Consider the following 18,144-nt stretch of genomic DNA (forward strand, 5'->3'; position numbering starts at 1 on the left):
TTAATTTTATATCCTAAAACTTTACTGTATTCACTGATTATCTCTAGTAATTTTCTGATGGAGTCTTTAGGGTTTTCTATGTAGAGGATCATGTCATCTGCAAACAGTGAGAGTTTTACTTCTTCTTTTCCAATTTGGATTCTTTTTATTTCTTTTTCTGCTCTGATTGCTGTGGCCAAAACTATGTTGAATAGTAGTGGTAAGAGTGGGCATCCTTGTCTTGTTCCTGACTTTAGGGGAAATGCTTTCAATTTTTCACCATTGAGGATAATGTTTGCTGTGGGTGTATCATATATGGCTTTTATGATGTTGAGGCATATTCCTTCTACACCTGCTTTTTGAAGGGTTTTTATCATAAATGGATGTTGAATTTTGTCAAAGGCTTTCTCTGCATCTATTTAGATAATCATATGTTTTTTATCTTTCAATTTGTTAATGTGGTATATCACATTGATTGATTTGTGAATATTGAAGAATCCTTGCATCCCTGGAATAAAGCCCACTTGGTTATGATGTATCATCTTTTTGATATGTTGTTGGATTCTGTTTGCTAGAATTTTGTTAAAGATTTTTCATCTATGTTCATCAATGATATTGGCCTGTAGTTTTCTTTTTTTGTGGTATCTTTGTCAGGTTTTGGTATTAGGGTGATGGTGGCCTAATAGAATGAGTTTGGAAGTTTACCTTCTTCTGCAATTTTCTGAAAGAGTTTGAGTAGGATCAGTGTTAGCTCTTCTCTAAATTTTTGGTATAATTCAGCTGTGAAGCCGTCTGGTCCTGGGCTTTTGTTTTTTTGGAAGATTTCTGATTACAGTTTTGATTTCTGTGCTTGTGATGGGTCTGTTAAGATTTCCTATTTCTTCCTGGTTAAATTTTGGAATGTTATACTTTTCTAAGAATTTGTCCATTTCTTCCAAGTTGTCCATTTTATTGGCATATAGTCGCTGATAGTAGTCTCTTATGATCCTTTGTATTTCTGTGTTGTCTGTTGCAATCTCTCCATTTTCATTTCTAATTTTGTTGATTTGATTCTTCTCCCTTTGTTTCTTGATGAGTCTGGTTTGTCAATTGTATTTATCTTCTCAAAGAACCAGCTTTTAGCTTTGTTGATTTTTGCTATGGTCTCTTTTGTTTCTTTTGCACTTATTATTTCCCTAATTTTTAAGACTTTTTTCCCTCTACTAACCCTGGAGTTCTTCACTTTTTCCTTTTCTAGTTGTTTTAGGTGAAGAGTTAGGTTATTTACTTGACTTTTTTCTTGTTTCTTGAGGTAAGCCTGTATTGCTATGAACCTTCCCCTTTGCAGTAGATTTTGATTAAGGGAAGTGCTCAACGGTGGGGTAGACAGATGGATCAGAGAACGCAAGGCACGCATCACCTCCCACAATGAACACCTCCATCTCCAGAGTGAGCAGAGAAGAAGTTCTCTGTGAACAAAGACATTTAGGTCTCAGTGCTACCTTGGGGAATGCTCTCAAGCCTGTCTAAAATTCCAGTCATCCAGACCGAAGAGGATAAGTAGAGGAGAACTCTATTCCTGCTTATAAGTATACACCTAATCATATAGCTCACCCATAGGAAACACAGTTCCCTCATATTAAACCAAAGACTAACATACATTGCAGAGAGCTCCTCTTAGACAGCAGAAAAAATGGGGAAAGTTTGGAAGGAATGAGAACCTATTTCTCTTTGCAAACATACTTCACATTTCTCCTAGATCTGGTGAGATTTTCACTCACAGGGTGCCTTCGATATTTAGTAACCTGATCTCAACTGCAGGCAGAAGTCTAGAAATAACTGGCCCTGAGGACAGACTGTAGGGGTACCTGATATTTGTGGACCACATGGACAACTTGCATCCTCTTGAGGGAGTCACTGTGAATTTTCACTTCTGTGTGATTGTCAGGGTGCAATGATGGTTTGGTCGTGCAGTCTCCCCTGAACCTATGTGCTCAACCCCTTGCCTGTGCACAGCAATACAGGGCTGAGCCTGCTCTGCACCGGGCCAAGCAGGCACTCAGACTGGACAGTGCCCTGAAGGCCACGGAAAGGACAGTGGTTTGGCATTTGCTTCTTTGCCTCACATACTCAAGAACTCACCTCCACCCCAGCCCTAACTTCACATTCCCACCTGAACACTCAACATCCCAGTTTCTCTGGAGTGATCTTTTTAGCTGAGTTGTTTGCATTCACATTTTTAAAATTTTAGATCCTCACAACAGTTCTGAGAGGCAGCTTGAAAAGTGGACACTGACTCACTGTTGGAAGGGACAGCTCAGGGACATTCATTCTGTTCCCCAAGGTCACAGTCAATAAGTAGAAAATATACAAGATCACCTTCTCCTTTCCGCATACCAGAACTTTGCCAGGTTTAGGGTCCTGGGTGAGAGTGACAAGCTCTGAGTATGGTTGCCACAATTGTATAAGATAAATGATCAGGGCTAGAAAATATTTTATAGATAATCTGTCCTATTTTTTCCACATCAGTTTGTTTACTCACAGTATACCCAGCCAAACATGCCATGAATATTTCTGACTGAAACAAAAGAGGAAAGAAGGGGAAAAGGGAGGACCCTAAAGTGGAAGAGCTAAGATTCAAAGCCATATCCATCTGATTTCTCAACCAACTACATTCCATTAGGCAACATTGCCTCCAACATGTGTGCACCTATGTGTGTGTTTACCCATCAGTTCAGTTCAGTTGCTGAGTCGTGTCTGACTCTTTGTAACCCCATGGAGTGTAGTATGCCAGGCTTCCCTATCCATCACCATCTACCAGAGCTTGCTCAAACTCACATCCATCAAGTTGGTGATGTCATCCACCATTTCATCCTCTGTTATCCCCTTCTCCTCCTACCTTCAATCTTTTCCAGCATCAGAGTCTTTTCCAATGAGTCAGTTATTTGCATCAGGCAGCCCAGGTATTGGAGTTTCAGCTTTAGCATCAGTCCTTTCAATGAATATTCAAGACTGATTTCCTTTATGATTGACTGGTTTGATCTCCTTGTGTCCAAGAGACTCAAGAGTTTTCTCCAGCATCACAGTTCATAGCATCAATTCTTCGGTGCTCAGCTTTCTTTATGCTCCAAATCTTGCATCCATGCATGACTACTGGAAAAAACATAATTTGACTATACCAACCATTGGCAGCAAAATAATGTCTTTGCTTTTGAATATGCTGTTTAGGTTGGTCACAGCTTTTCTTCCAAGGAGCAAGTGTCTTTTAATTTCATGGCTACAGTCACCATCTGCAGTGATTTTGGAGCCCAAGAAAATAAAGTCTCTCCCTGTTTCCATTGTTTCCCATCTATTTGCCATGAAGTGATGGGACCAGATGCCATGATCTTCATTTTCTGAATGCTGAGTTTTAAGCCAGTTTTTTCACTCTCCTCTTTCACTTTCGTCAAGAAACTGTTTAGTTCCTCTTCACTTTCTGCTATAAAAGTGGTGTCATCTGTGTATCTGAGGTTATTGATATTTCTCCCAACAATCTTGATTGCAGCTTGTGCTTCATCTGGTCCAGCATTTCGCATGATGTACTCTGCATATAAATTAAATAAGCAAGGTGACAATATACAGCTTTGACGTACTCCTTTCCCAATTTGGAACCAGTCTGTTGTTCCATTTCTGGTTCTAACTGTTGCTTCTTGATCTGCATACAGATATCTTAGGAGGCAGGTAAGGTGGTCTGGTATTCTCATCTCTTTAAGCATTTTTCACACAAAGGTATGATCCACACAAAGGCTTTAGCATAGTCAATGAAGCAGAAGTCAATGTTTTTCTGGAATTCTCCTGTTTTTTTTCTGTGATCCAACAGATGTTGGCAATTTGATCTCTAGTTCCTCTGCCTTTTCTAAATCCAGCTTAAACGTCTGGAGGTTCTCAGTTCACATATTGTTGAAGCCTGGCTTGGAGCATTTTGAGCATTATTTTGCTAGCATGTGAGATGAGTGCAATTGTGCGGTAGTTTGAACATTATTTGGCATTGCCTTTCTTTGGGGTTGGAATGAAAATTGACCTTTTCCATTCCTGTAGCCACTGCTGAGTTCTCCAAATTTGCTGGCATATTGTGTTCAGCAGTTTAATAGCATCATCTTATAGAATTTGAAATAGCTCAGCTTGAATTCCATCACCACCACTAACATTGTTCATAGTAATGCTTCCTAAGGTCCACTTGACTTCACACTCCAGGATGTCTGGCTCTAGGTGGGTGATCAGAGTGATCACACCATCATGTTTATCTGGGTCATTAAGATCATTTTTATACAGTTCTTCTGTGTACAGTCATATATAACTATATATATTTTTTATAAAAAAGAGATGGTGGTGTTGAGAAAGAGTTTAGCAGATTGGCAGTCACAGGGCCAGACCTACAAGCCAGGGCTCTGGATGCTCTGTTTGCTCATCACTCTCTCCCCTCATGATGCCTGCACCTGCAACCCCTTTATTTCTGAACTCATTCTCATTTACCAGGGAAAGTAAGTACGTTTATGAGCAGCAACTCTTGATTTTGAAGCCTTTCATTTTAAAACTATGGGGAGGAAGTAATTAAATTGAATCAAAGTCACAGCATTTAAAATGCTGATGTACATCAGGGCCCTTTTTTCTTTTTCCAGTGTGTTTATGAACAAAATTAATCATGTACACTTTCACCTTAGAGACCTACTGAGCTGTAGTTGGAACGAAACATTTTGTGCAGTAAGAAATCCACTCAAATATTCAAATTGAGACTAACAGAGTAAAAATATTTCATCTAAAGGCATGGGATATTTGCTTCATGAAGATCACAGGTTTTATCATTCTATAGGTTCTTGGGGCACACAGCCTGGTTTCCCAGACAGCATCTGAAGTAGAGTTTATGAAAATGAGACAGTTCTACATTTGGAGCTAAAAATGTTTGTAAGAGAAGTATCCACTAGCCAAATGGAGCTTTTTGACATTGTTTTCTATTTTCAAATGTCTGACCCTCTCCCTTCTGTTGTCATAAGCATTTGCAGTTGCCTTGGAGAGCAAGCAACCTGCTTTTGGGTATCTGACCTACAGGAAGGATATTGGACTAAAGAGCTTATTTTGCTGGCCAGGATTGATCCAGAGGAAACCTGCTCTCAAATGCATTCTGTGATTCTGCCCCTCTCACTGACAGTCACAGGATATCCAAAAAGCTTCAGAATCTACTTATAGACTGCAAATGGACACAGAAGGGTGGGGACAGGGCAAACGTAAAAACAGTTTTTCATGCATCATGTTATTGAATTCTTCCAACTGTCCTGGGGAGTAGGAGAGGTGGTCTCCATTTTACAAATGAAGAAACTTTGACTTGGAGATATTAAGTGGTTTGTAAGAGTTCAAAAAGCTAAATGAAGGCAGAAGAACTAGGTTCAAATCCCAAGCTCTTCCCACTATGTGAGACCAGCTGATTTATCTGTTTGAGAGTACGATGATCTATCCTTTTCTGGATGGTGACTGGTCTGTTCTGAGGATCAGCTGAGAGATCAAGTGAAATGCAAGAGACCCAGTTGGCACAGAACTGGACTCTGTCCCAGAGCCAAAAATCTCAGCCAAACATGGCAGCCACTATACCAAAGGCACAAGCACTGGAAGACTGGGCAAGGACTGGCTTTCAGAAGTAGCCCTGGAAATCTGCTCCCTGGATCTGAGAATCAACTCCAAGTCCCTACCCTCAGTTCTAATGATCAGATAATTTCCATTTTCCAAACACGTTCTGTGTGTTCTTTCTGCTGTGTCCAAACGCTCTTCACATCCTGCTGAATGCCCCTCCTCCTTTTTGCAACTGTCATCTGCTCCTTTTCAAGTCTCAGCTCTAATGACCTCTTCTTTGGCAACATTTCCCTTACTGTCTTCTCTGTCATGGATGGCTCTCATCTCAGTACATTGCTAGAAGCCTTCCTGTACCTTCTTAATCTTCATACTCATCTTGACAGTCTAAACAAGACTAAAGAACAGATTCAGATCCTGAGACGCTTTTACTTTCCACACTACAACTGCAACTCCTGCCATTTCTCCAGCCTCACCCCATACCAGGCTTGAAACACTCTTGCCTCTTCTCCCAGTCCCTTGAATACACCTAGCTCTCTCCTATGTTAGAGATCACATACTTCTACTCCCTCAGCCTAGGTCCTTCTGCTACATCCCCCCCCCTGCCCCCCATCTTCCCATGCAGAATATTTCTTGTCACTGACATCTCTGCTCAAATTCCCCTCCAGAAGACCTCCCTGACCACACTAAGTAGTTCACCCTCCCAAATGCCCACTATCACTCTCTAACACAGATGCTGGTTCTATGTGGTTTGGAGGACCTGTTGCCCCTTGACATTACCTTGTTCATTGATTTAGTTGTTTGCTTATCATCTGGAAGCCCACACTGGGTGTGAGTTACAGGCTCACAAGGATCATATATACTTGTTTCTCACTGGCTCCTTAGTGCCCAGGACAATCATTGACTGAATGACATGAAAGAAGGAAGGAGATAGGGAGAAAGAAAAGGAAAAGTAGAAGCCTGTGACATTGGCAGTATTGTACTGTGCATTATAATCTTAGCTTTATATGTTTCATATATTTTATTTTGTTTAATTCTTGTAATGGCACTAAGAAATAGATAAGGTAAGCCCAATTTATAGACAGAAATTGCTAACACTTCAAATGCTCTGTTCTTAAAAGGAGCTGATTGATAAATGAAAAGGCACACAATCACATAAGTTGCTGAGGCAAGATTTGAATTTGAAGAGTCTGGCTCCAGATCTGTGCTTTTTTCAAAGATCACAGATACAGAGTTCAGTCCCTTACATCATAAAGGTCTCAGAGATCTGATCACTGAGGATTGGATCCCAGATATTTGCTGCCCTTGGTTTTCACCAAGTCCTAGTTTGGGGAACTAGTAGGAACTGGATTTCAGGGAAGAGAAGCAAGTTTGTAAAGAAGAAAGGGGCCAGGATAAAACTTCCCCTACTTTCTCCTGCAATGGATGGCTTGCTGTTGTCCCTCCAAATCCACTCCCCACTCTTCTCTGTGTCCAGGAAGACAGATCAGCAAGGATCACACTAAAGAACGCTCTTACCCTCTTGCTTCCTGCTGTGTTCAGTTATCGGAGTGCACATTGGCAGGGTGGGAAGGGAAGTTATTTAACCCCTCAGTACCCTCTTGGGGAAGGCACAGGTCAAACTCCTTCAGGGTAGCCCTCTTCTCCTCTCCTTGAAGTTCCTGACCCTTCAGTATAGGGGCGTATGATGTGACAGCATCCCTCTGTGACTAGCCCCTGGCCAATGCAAGATCCACTGTCTCTGGTGGTTTCCTCATACCCTGAATGGCCTCTAAATATATGTTCCTCAAGAAACAAGTATATTCTGGACACAGAAAGCCTCAGTCGTATTTATTTGTTTGCAAGGTGGAATATGTGTCTTCCCACGTGGTGCAGTGGTAAAGAATTCCCCTGCCAATGCAGGAGACACAAGAGACTGTTTCAATCCCTGGTTAAGGAAGACCAACCTGGAGAAGGAAATGCTAATCCACTCTGGTGTTCTTGCCTAGAAAGTTCCATGGACAAAGGAGCCTGGCAGTCTACAGGCCATGGGGTCGCAAAGAGTCAGACACAATAGAGCACCTCCCCACCCCACCCCGACACATACACACATAAGGTAGAATATAGCTGTAGAGGTTCCTTTCTGAACCAGGTGATTTCTTTGCTAGGAGGCTAGCCTTTCATAAACTCATTTTTGAGGATGGGCCCGTCTACTATGAACATCTGTCACCATTTACAGTTAGGAAAATATTATTAACTATTCCCTGTGCTTTAAATTATAACCCATGATCTATTTATTTTATAACTGAAAGTTAAAGGCTTCCCTTGTAAAAGCAAATACACTCTTCCAACAACACAAGAGAAGACTCTACACATGGACATCTCCAGATGGTCGACACTGAAATAAAACTGATTATATTCTTTACAGCCAAAAACGGAGAAGCTCTATACAGTTGGCAAAAACAAGACTGGAACCTGACTGTGGCTTAGATCATGAACTCCTTATTGCCAAATACAGACTGAAATTGAAGAAAGTGGAGAAAACCACTAGACCATTCAGGCATGACCTAAAACAAATCCCTTATAACTATACAGTGGAAGTAAGAATAGTTTTAAGGGACTAGATCTGATAGACAGAGTGCCTGATGAACTATGGACAGAGGTTTGTGACATTGTACAGGAGACAGGAATCAAGACCATCCACAAGGAAAAGAAATGCAAAAAAGCAAAATGGCTGTCTGAGGAGGCCTTACAAATAGCTGTGAAAAGAAGGGAAGCAAAAAGCAAAGGAGAAAAGGAAAGATATACCTATTTGAATGAAGAGTTCCAAAGAATAGTAAGGAGAGATAAGAAAGACTTCCTCAGCAATCAATGTAAAGAAATAGAGGAAAACAATAGAATTGGAAACACCAGAGATCTCTTCAAGAAAATTAGAGATGCCAAGGGAACATTTCATGCAAAGATGGGCTCAATAAAGGACAGAAATGGTAGGGACCTAAAAGAAGCAGAAAATATTAAGAAGAGGTGGCAAGAATACATGGAAGAACTGTACAAAAAAGATCTTCATGACCTAGATAATCACGATGGTGTGATCACTCACCTAGAACCAGACATCCTGGAATGTGAAGTCAAGTGGGCCTTAGGAAGCATCACTATGAACAAAGTTAGTAGTAGTGATAGAATTCCAATTGAGCTATTTCAAATCCTGGAAGATGATGCTGTTAAAGTACTGCACTCAATATGCCAGCAAATTTAGAAAACTCAGCAGTGGCTGCAGGACTCCAAAAGATCAGTTTTCATTCCAAGCCCAAAGGAAGGCAATACCAAAGAATGATCAAACTACCACACAATTGCCCTCATCTCACACGCTAGTAGAGTGATGCTTAAAATTCTCCAAGCCAGGCTTCAGCAATACGTGAAACATGAACTTCCAGATGTTCAAGCTGGTTTTAGAAAAGGCAGAGGAACCAGAGATCAAATTGCCAACATCTGCTGGATCATGGAAAAAGCAAGAGAGTTCCAGAAATACATCTACTTCTGCTTTATTGACTATGCCAAAGCCTTTGTCTGTGTGGATCACAAGAAACTTTGGAAAATTCTGAAAGAGATGGGAATACCAGACCACCTGACCTGCCTTTTGAGAAACCTGTATGCAGGTCAGGAATCAACAGTTAGCACTGGACATGGAACAACAGACTGGTTCCAAATAGGAAAAGGAGTACGTCAAGGCTGTATATTGTCACCCTGCTTATTTAACTTATATGCAGAGTACATCATGAGAAACACGGGGCTGGAGGAAGCACAACCTGGAATCAAGGTTGCCGGGAGAAATAGCAACAACCTCAGATATGCAGATGACACCACCCTTATGGCAGAAAGTGAAGAAGAACTAAAGAGCCTCTTGATGAAAGTGAAAGAGGAGAGTGAAAAAGTTGGCTTAAAGCTCAACATTCAGAAAACGAAGATCATGACATCTGGTCCCATCACTTCATGGGAAATAGATGGGGAAACAGTGGAAACAGTGTCAGACTTTATTTTGGGGGGCTCCAAAATCACTGCAGATGGTGACTGCGGCCATGAAATTGGAAGACACTTACCCCTTGGAAGGAAAGTTATGACCAACCTAAACAGCATATTTAAAAAGCAGAGACATTACTTTGCCACCAAAGGTCCATCTAGTCAAGGCTATGGTTTTTCCAGTGGTCATGTATGGATGTGAGCGTTGGAATATAAACAAAGCTGAGTGCCAAAGAATTGATGCTTTTGAGCTGTGGTGTTGGAAAAGACTCTTGAGAGTCCCTTGGACTACAAGGAGATCCCACCAGTCTATCCTAAAGGAGATCAGTTTTGGGTGTTCATTGGAAGGACTCACGTTGAAGCTGAAACTCCAATACTTTGGCCACCTGACGCGAAGAGCTGACTCATTTGAAACAACCCTGATTCTGGGAAAGATTGAGGGCAGGAGGAGAAGGGGACAACAGTGGATGAGATGGTTGGATGGCATCACCGACTCAATGGACATGGGTTTGGGTGGACTCTTGGAGTTGGTGATGGACAGGAAGGCCTGGCATGCTGCGGTTCATGGGGTCACAAAGAGTTGGGCACAAATGAGTGACTGAACTGAACTTGTAAAAGAATCTGCCTGCAGTGCAGAAGTCCTGGGTTTGGTTGCTGGGTCAGGGAGATTCTCTGGAGAAGTGAATGGCTACCCATTCCAGTATTCTTGCCTGGAGAATTCCATGGGCAGAGGAATCTGAAGGACTACTGTCCATGGGGTTGCAAAGAGTTGAGCATGACTGAGAGACTAATATTTCCATACCTTTTAATCCCTCTCACCTATTTTGCCCACCACCAAACACCTTGTCCTTTAGCAGCCACTAGGTTATTTTCTGTATCCATGAGTCTATTTCTTTTTTATATGTACATCTGTTTTGGTTTTTAGATTCTATATATAAGTGAAAGAAGGTAATTGTCTTTTTGTGTCTGACATTTCATTTAGCCTAATACACTCTAGGTCTACCTATGTTGTTGAGAACAGCAAAATTTCATTTTCCAAAAGCTGAATAATGTCCGTATGTATGTGTGTAATATATTCATTATGCATTCATCTATTGATGGACCCTTAGGTTGCTTCCACATCTTAGCTATTGTAAGTAATGCTGCCATGAACATAGGAGTGCATACTCTTTTAAAGTTAGTGTTTTCATTTTCTTTAACTAAATACTGAGAAGTCAAATTGCTGGATTATATGGTATTTCTATTTTTAATTTTTTGAGGAAACCCTTTACTGTTTTCTATGCATAACATCTGTACTAATATATATTCCCATCAACAGTGTTGGGGAACAAAAGGGTCTCCTTTTCTCCACATCCTCCCCAACACTTGGTATTTGTTGTCTTTCTGATAACTGCCATTCTGACAGGTATGTGGTAATATCCCATTGTAGTTTTAATTTTCATTTTCCTAATTATTAGTGATATTGAGCAACTTTTCATGTGTTCGCTGACCAACTGTGCATCTTTTCTGGAAAAATGTCTATTCAGGTTCTTTGCCCATTTTTAAATTTATTCTGATATGACTCTTTATATTAAATAATCTAAGTACTTTACACATTTTAGATGTTAATCCTTTCTCATATATATGATTTGCAAATATCTTCTCTCATGCAATATGTTACCTTTTCATTTTTTTAAGTCATTTCTTTCACTGTACAAAAGTATTTTAGTTCAATGTAGTCCCATTTATTTATTTTTGCTTTTGCTATCCTTGCCTGATGAGACAAAAAATTCAAAAAAGCAACACTTAGAGATGTCCGAGAGCTTACTGCTTATGTATTCTTCTAGGTGTTTTATGGTTTCAGGTGTTACATTCAAGTCTTTAATTCATTTTGAATTTATTTTTGTGTATCGTGTAACATAGTGCTCCAGTGTCATTCTTTTGCATTTGTCTGTCCAGTTTTCCCAACACTGTTTATCAAAGAGTCTACCTTTCTTCAGTGTATATTCTTGCCTCCTTAGTCATAGTTTAATTGGCCACACATGCATAGGTTAATTTCCAGGCTGTCTATTTGTTGCATTTATCTATGTCTGATTACTATAGCTTTGTAGAATAGTTTGAAATTAGGGTATATGATATCTTTAACTTTGTTCTTTCTCAAGACTGTTTTGGCTACTATTGTTTTGTGGGATCTATTGTGGTTCCACACAAATTTTAGGATCATTTGTTGTAGTTCTGTGAAAAGTGCCATTTGGTGTTTTGAGGGGGATTACATTGCATCTGTAGATTACTTTGGGTAATATGGACATTTTAACATTCTTCCAATTCATGAAAACAGAATATCTTTCCAATTATTTGTATCATCTTCAGTTTCTTTCAGCAATAGCTTATAGTTTTCAGAGTACAGGTCTTTTACCTTCTTGGCTAAATTTATTCCTGGTGTTTTATTCTTTTTGATGCAATTGTAAACAGAATTGTTTTCTTAATTTCCCATTATGATATCTTGTTATCAGTATATAGAAACACAACCAATTTCTGTATATTAATTTTGTATCCTGAAACTGTATTGAATTCACTTATTAGTTTTAATAGCTTTTGGTAGTCTTCATGGATTTGTATATATAGTATCACAGTATCTCCAAATAGTGACAATTTCATGTCTTCTTTTTTCAATTTGAATGTTTTTTATTTCTATTTCTTGACATTTTATGTAGCTAGGACATCCAGTACTATTTTGAGTGAAAGTAATGAAACTGGCTATCCTCATCTTATTCCTTATCTTTGAAGAAAAACTTTCAGTTTTTCTCCACTGAGTATGATGGTAGCTGTGGGTTTATCATGTATAATTAATATGTTTCTGCTGAAAACTCCACTGATAGTCATAAGCCTGGTCACTTACATATTAGTTATTTCTTCCTTGCAGCTCTAAAACTTTGGGAGTTTTTATTATAAATGGATGTCAAATTGTATCAAATGCTTTTTCTTTTTCTGTATCTATTGAGATGATCATATGATTATTATCTTTTGTTTTATTAATGTGGAGTGTCATACTGATTTTGCAGACATAGAACCATTCTTGCATCCATGAATAAATCCACCCCATCATGGTGTGAGACTCTTTTAATATACTGTTGAATTAAGTTTGCTAATATTTTGTTGAGGATAATTGCATGTATGCTTATCAGGTATACTGGCCTGTGATTTTCTCTTTTTTTGTAGTATCTTTGTCTGAGTTTGCTATCAGGATAATGCTGACCTGATTAAATGAGTTCAGAAGCATTTTTTTCTCCTCATAATTTTTTGAAATAATTTCAGAAGGGTAGGTATTACCTCTTCCTTAAGTGACTTTTAGAATTCAATATTTAAAATTTTTTTAATATAAATTTGTTTACTTTAATTGGAGGTTAATTACTTTACAATATTGTATTGGTTTTGCCATACATCAACATGAATCCACCACAGGTATACACGTGTTCCCTATCTTGAACCCCCCTCCCTCCTCCCTCCTTGTACCATCCCTCTAGGTCGTCTCAGTGCACCAACCCCAAGCATCCAGTTTAGAATTCAGTTATGATGCCATATGGTCCTCTATACTTCCCTGGTGGCTCAGATGGTAAAGTGTCTTGCTTACAATGCGGGAGACCTAGGTTAACTCCCTGGATCAGGAAGATACTCTGGAGAAGGAAATGGCAACCCACTCCAGTACACTTGCCTAGAATTTATCAAGAGTTTTATTATTATTATTATTATTATTGTTAATGTTTTAAGTTCATTAGTAGCAGTGTATCTATTCAGATTTTCTATTTCTTTACAAATCAGTCTTGGAAGGTTGTGTGTTTTTAGGAATTTATCCACTTCTATATTGTTTAGCTTGTTGGAATGTAAGCATTTTTGGTGATCTCTCATGATCCTTTGCATTTCTGTGGTGTTGGTTGTAACTTGTGGTCATTCGCTTGTGTTTGTTTATTTGAGCCCTCTCTTTTTCTTCAAGGATCTAGCTAAAGGTTTATCAATTTTGTTTATCTGTTCAAAGAACCAGATCTTAGCTTCACTGATCTTCTCTAATTTTTTAGTTTTTATTTCTTATCTTTGTTATCTTATTTTTCTGATATTTATTGTTTTCTTCTGTCTACTAACTTTGGAATTTGCTGTTTATTTAGTTCCCTTTGGTGTAAAGTTAGATTGTTTATTTAAGATTTTTCTTGCTTCTTGAGGTAGGACTGTCTTACTAAGGACTTACCTCTTAGAATTTCTTTTGCTGGGTTCCATTCATTTTGGATTTGCCAGCATTCTCCAGTTTGGGGCTTTCCTGGTGGCCCAGTTGGTAAAGAATCTGCCTGCAGTGCGGGAGACCTGGGTTTGGTCTCTTTGCTGGGAAAATCCCTTGGAGAAGGGAATGGCTACCCACCTCAGTATTCTGGCCTGGAGAATCCCATGGACTCCATAGTCAACGTGGCTACAAAGAGTTGGACACAACTGAGCAACTTCCACATTTTTATTTTGGATTATTGTGCTTTCCTTTAATTTTTTCAAGGTATTTTTTATTTCCTATTTCATTTCATTGTTGACCTACTGTTTGGTAGCAACTTGTTTAGTCTATACATGTATGTGTTTTTTCCAGTTTTCTTCTTGTAATTAATTTCTAGTTTCAAAGAGATTCCCTGGCAGCTCAGAAGGTAAAGAGTCTGCCTGCAATGTGGAAGACCTGAGTTCGATCCCTAGGTCAGGCAGATCCCCTGGAGAAGAAAATGGCAACCCTTTAAAGTTTTCTTGCCTAGAAAATCCCATGGGTGGAGGAAGAGCCTGGCAGGCAACAGTCCATAGGGTCACAAAGAGTCGGACACGACTAAGTGAATTTACCTTCACTTTCACTTTCTTCATGTACAGAAGAGTTGCTTGATATTATTTCAGTCTTCTTAAATTTGTTGAAACTTTTTTTGCGGTGTAACTTGTGATCTATTCTGGAGAATTATCCGTGTGCACTTGAAAAGAATTTTCTAATATTTGGGGATGAAATTTCCTATAGACATATCTAGTGTCTAAAGTGAAAGTCCGACACTTAGCAACCCCATGGACTTTACAGTCCATGGAATTCTCCAGGCCAGAATACTAGAGTGAGTTTCCTTTCCCTTCTCCAGGGGATCTTTCCAACCTAGGGATCAAACCCAGGTCTCTAATGTGTCATTTAAGACAGCAGTTTCCAAACTTTTTCGCACCAGGGACTGTTTTCATGAAAGACAATTTTTCCATGGGCTGGGAGAGGGGTGGTATTGGGATGATAAATAATTTATATTTATTGTGCACTTTCTTTCTAATCTAATTCTGCTGCTGAACTGACAGGAGTATTGGCCTGTGGCCTGAAGGTTGGGGACCTCTGATTTAATTCTAGTGTTCCGTACTGACCTTCTATCTAGATGGTCTTTCTATTAATGTAGGTGGAATATTAAAGTCCTCTCCTATTATAACATTACTGTCAATTTCTCATTTTATGTTTGTTAATATTTGCTATGTGTATTTAAGTGTGTCAATGCTGGGTTCATATTTACGAATATTGTATTTTCTTGTTGGGTTGATCTATTTATTATTGTATAGTGTCCTTCTTGTCTTTTGTCATGGCCTTTGTCCAAAGTATATTTTATCTGATATAAGTATTGCTGCCCCAGCTTTCTTTAGGTTTCCATTTGCATGGAATATCTTTTTTCATCCCTTGAATTTCAATCTGTGTGTGTTTTTAGATTTGAAGTGAGTTTGCTGTAGATAACATGCAGATGGATCTTCTTCTTTTATTCATTCAGCAACCCTGGGTATTTTGATTGGAGCACTTAGTCCATTGACATTTAAAGTAATTAATAGGTATATATTTGATGTATTTTGTTTATTTTTTATTGTTTTGCAGTTCTTATATGTCCCTTTCTTCTTATCGTGTTCTCTTGTGGTTAGATGATTTTCTGTAGAGTTACGTTTGGATTTCTTTTAATTCATTTATGGCTGCACTGGCTCTTCATTGCTACACATCGGCTTGCTCTAGTTTTGGTGAACAGGGACTACTCTTCTTTGTGGCATGTGGGCTTCTTGTTGCGGTGGCTTCTCTTGTCTCAGAGGATGGCCTCTAAGCATGTGAGCTTCAGTAGCTGCAGCATATGTACTCAGTACTTGTGACACATAGGCCCTAGAGCACACAGGCCTCAGGAGTTGTGACACATGGGCTTAGTTGCTCCATGGCATGCTGACTCTTCCCAGACCAGGGACTGAATCAATGTCTGCAGCACTGACGTGCAATTGTTAACCACTGAACAACCAAGGAAGTCCTGGAGATTTCTTTTTTTTTTTTAATTTAAATTTATTTATTTTAATTGGAGGCTAATTACTTTACAATATTGTATTGGTTTTGCCATACATTTCTTATGTATCTATTGTAGGTTTTTGGTTTGTGGTTTCCATGAGGTTCACACAAAACTCTCTGCCTGCATGCATGCATGCTAAGTTGCTTCAGTTGTGTCCAACTCTTTGTGATGCTATGGACTGTAGCCCACCAGGCTCTTCTGTCCATGGAATTCTCTAGGCAAGAATATTGGCATGAGTTGCCATGCCCTTCTCCAAGGGATTTGCCTGACCCAGGGATCAAACCTATATCTGTGGTCCTGCATTGCAGGCAGGTTTTACCTCTGAGCTCCTGGAGAAGCCCATAACTATATGCAAATCAGTACCATTTTTCTAGATTCCATATATATGTGTCAGTATAATATATATATATATTTCTCTTTATGACTTACTTCACTCTGTATAATAGGCTCTTGGTTCACCCACCTTATTAGAACTGACTCACATGCATTCCTTTCTATGGCTGAGTAATATTCCATTGTATATATGTATCACAGATTCTTTATCCATCCATCTGTCAATGGACATCTAAGTTGCTTCCATGTCCTAGCTATTGTAAAGCTACAATGAACATTGGAGTACATGAGTCTTTTTCAATTATGGTTTCCTGAGGGTATATGCCCTGTGGGATTGTTGGGTCTTATGATAGTTTTTTTCACTAGTTTTTAAAGGAATCTCCATACTATTCTCCATAGTGGCTATATCAATTTACATTTCCACCAACAATGCAATAGTGTTGCGTTTTCGCCACACATTATCCAGCGTTTATTGCTGATAGAATTTTTGATGATGGCATTCTGACCAGTGTGAGGTGATACTTTATTGTAGTTTTGATTTGTATTTCTCTAATATTCAGTGATGTTGAGTGTCTTCCTGTATTTATTAGCCATCTGTGTGTCTCCTTTGGAGAAATGTCTGTTTAGGTCTTTTTTCCACTTTTGATTGAGTTGTTTTTCTGATGAGATGCATGAGCTGCTTGAATGTTTTGGAGATTAATTCTTTGTCAGTTGTTTCATTTGCTATTATTTTCTCCCATTCTAAGGATAATTTCCTTTGTTGTGTAATAGCTTTCAAATTTAATTAGGTCCCACTTATTTAGTTTTGTTTTTATTTCCATTATTATGGGAGGTGGGTCAGAGAGGATCTTGTTGTGATTTATGTCAAAGAATGTTCTGCTTATGTTTTCCTCTAAAAGTCTTATAGTTTCTGGTCTTACGTTAAGTCTTTAATCCATTTTTAGTTTATCTTTGTGTATGGTGTTAGGAAGTATTCTAATTTCATTCTTGTCATGTAGCTGTCCAGTTTTCCCAGAACTAATTATTGAAGACACTATCTTTTCTTCATTGTATATTCTTGCTTCTTTTGCCAAGATAATGTGCCCATAGGTGTGTGGGCTTATCACTGGGCTTTCTGTCTTGTTCCATTGGTAGATGTTTCTGTTTTTGTGCCAGTACCATACTGTCTTGATGATTGTGGCTTATTAGTATAAAGTCAGGAAGGTTGATTCCTCAAGTTCCATTCTTCTTTTTTCAAGATTGCTTTGGCTATTTGGGGTCTTTTGTGTTTCCATATGAATTGTGAAATTTTTTGTTCTAGTTCTGTGAAAAATAACATTGGTAATTCCACTGAGTCTGTAGATTTCTTTGGGTACTGCAGTCATTTTCACTACATTGATTGTTCCAATCCAAGAACATGATATATCTTTCCATCTGTTTGTGTCACTTTTTATTTCTTTTATGAGTGTCTTCTACTTTTCTGCATACAGGTCTTTTGTCTCTTTAGGTGGGTTTATTCCTAGGTATTTTATTCTTTTGTTGCAATGGTGAATAGGATTGTTTTTTAAATTTCCCTTTCTGATTTTTCATTATTAGTGTATAGGAATGCAAGGGATTTCTATGTATTAATTTTATATCTTGCTAACTTTATTCATTGATTAACTTGAGTAATTTTCTGATGACATCTTTAGGATTTTCTATGTATAGTATCATGTCTTCTACAAACAGTGAGAGTTTTACTTCTTTTCCAATCTGTATTCCTTTTATTTCTTTTTCTTCTTTGATTATTGTGGCTAAGACTTCAAAAATTATTTTGAATGATAGCGGTGAGAGTAGACACATTTGTCTTCTTCCTGATTTTCAAGGAAATGCTTTTAGTTTTTCACCATTGAGAATAGTATTTGTTCTCAATGGAAAATAATGAGTTTCTTGTATATGGCCTTTATTATGTTGAGAT

This window comes from Capra hircus, chromosome 15, assembly GCF_001704415.2.
Source record: "Capra hircus breed San Clemente chromosome 15, ASM170441v1, whole genome shotgun sequence".
Lineage (NCBI taxonomy): Eukaryota > Metazoa > Chordata > Mammalia > Artiodactyla > Bovidae > Capra > Capra hircus.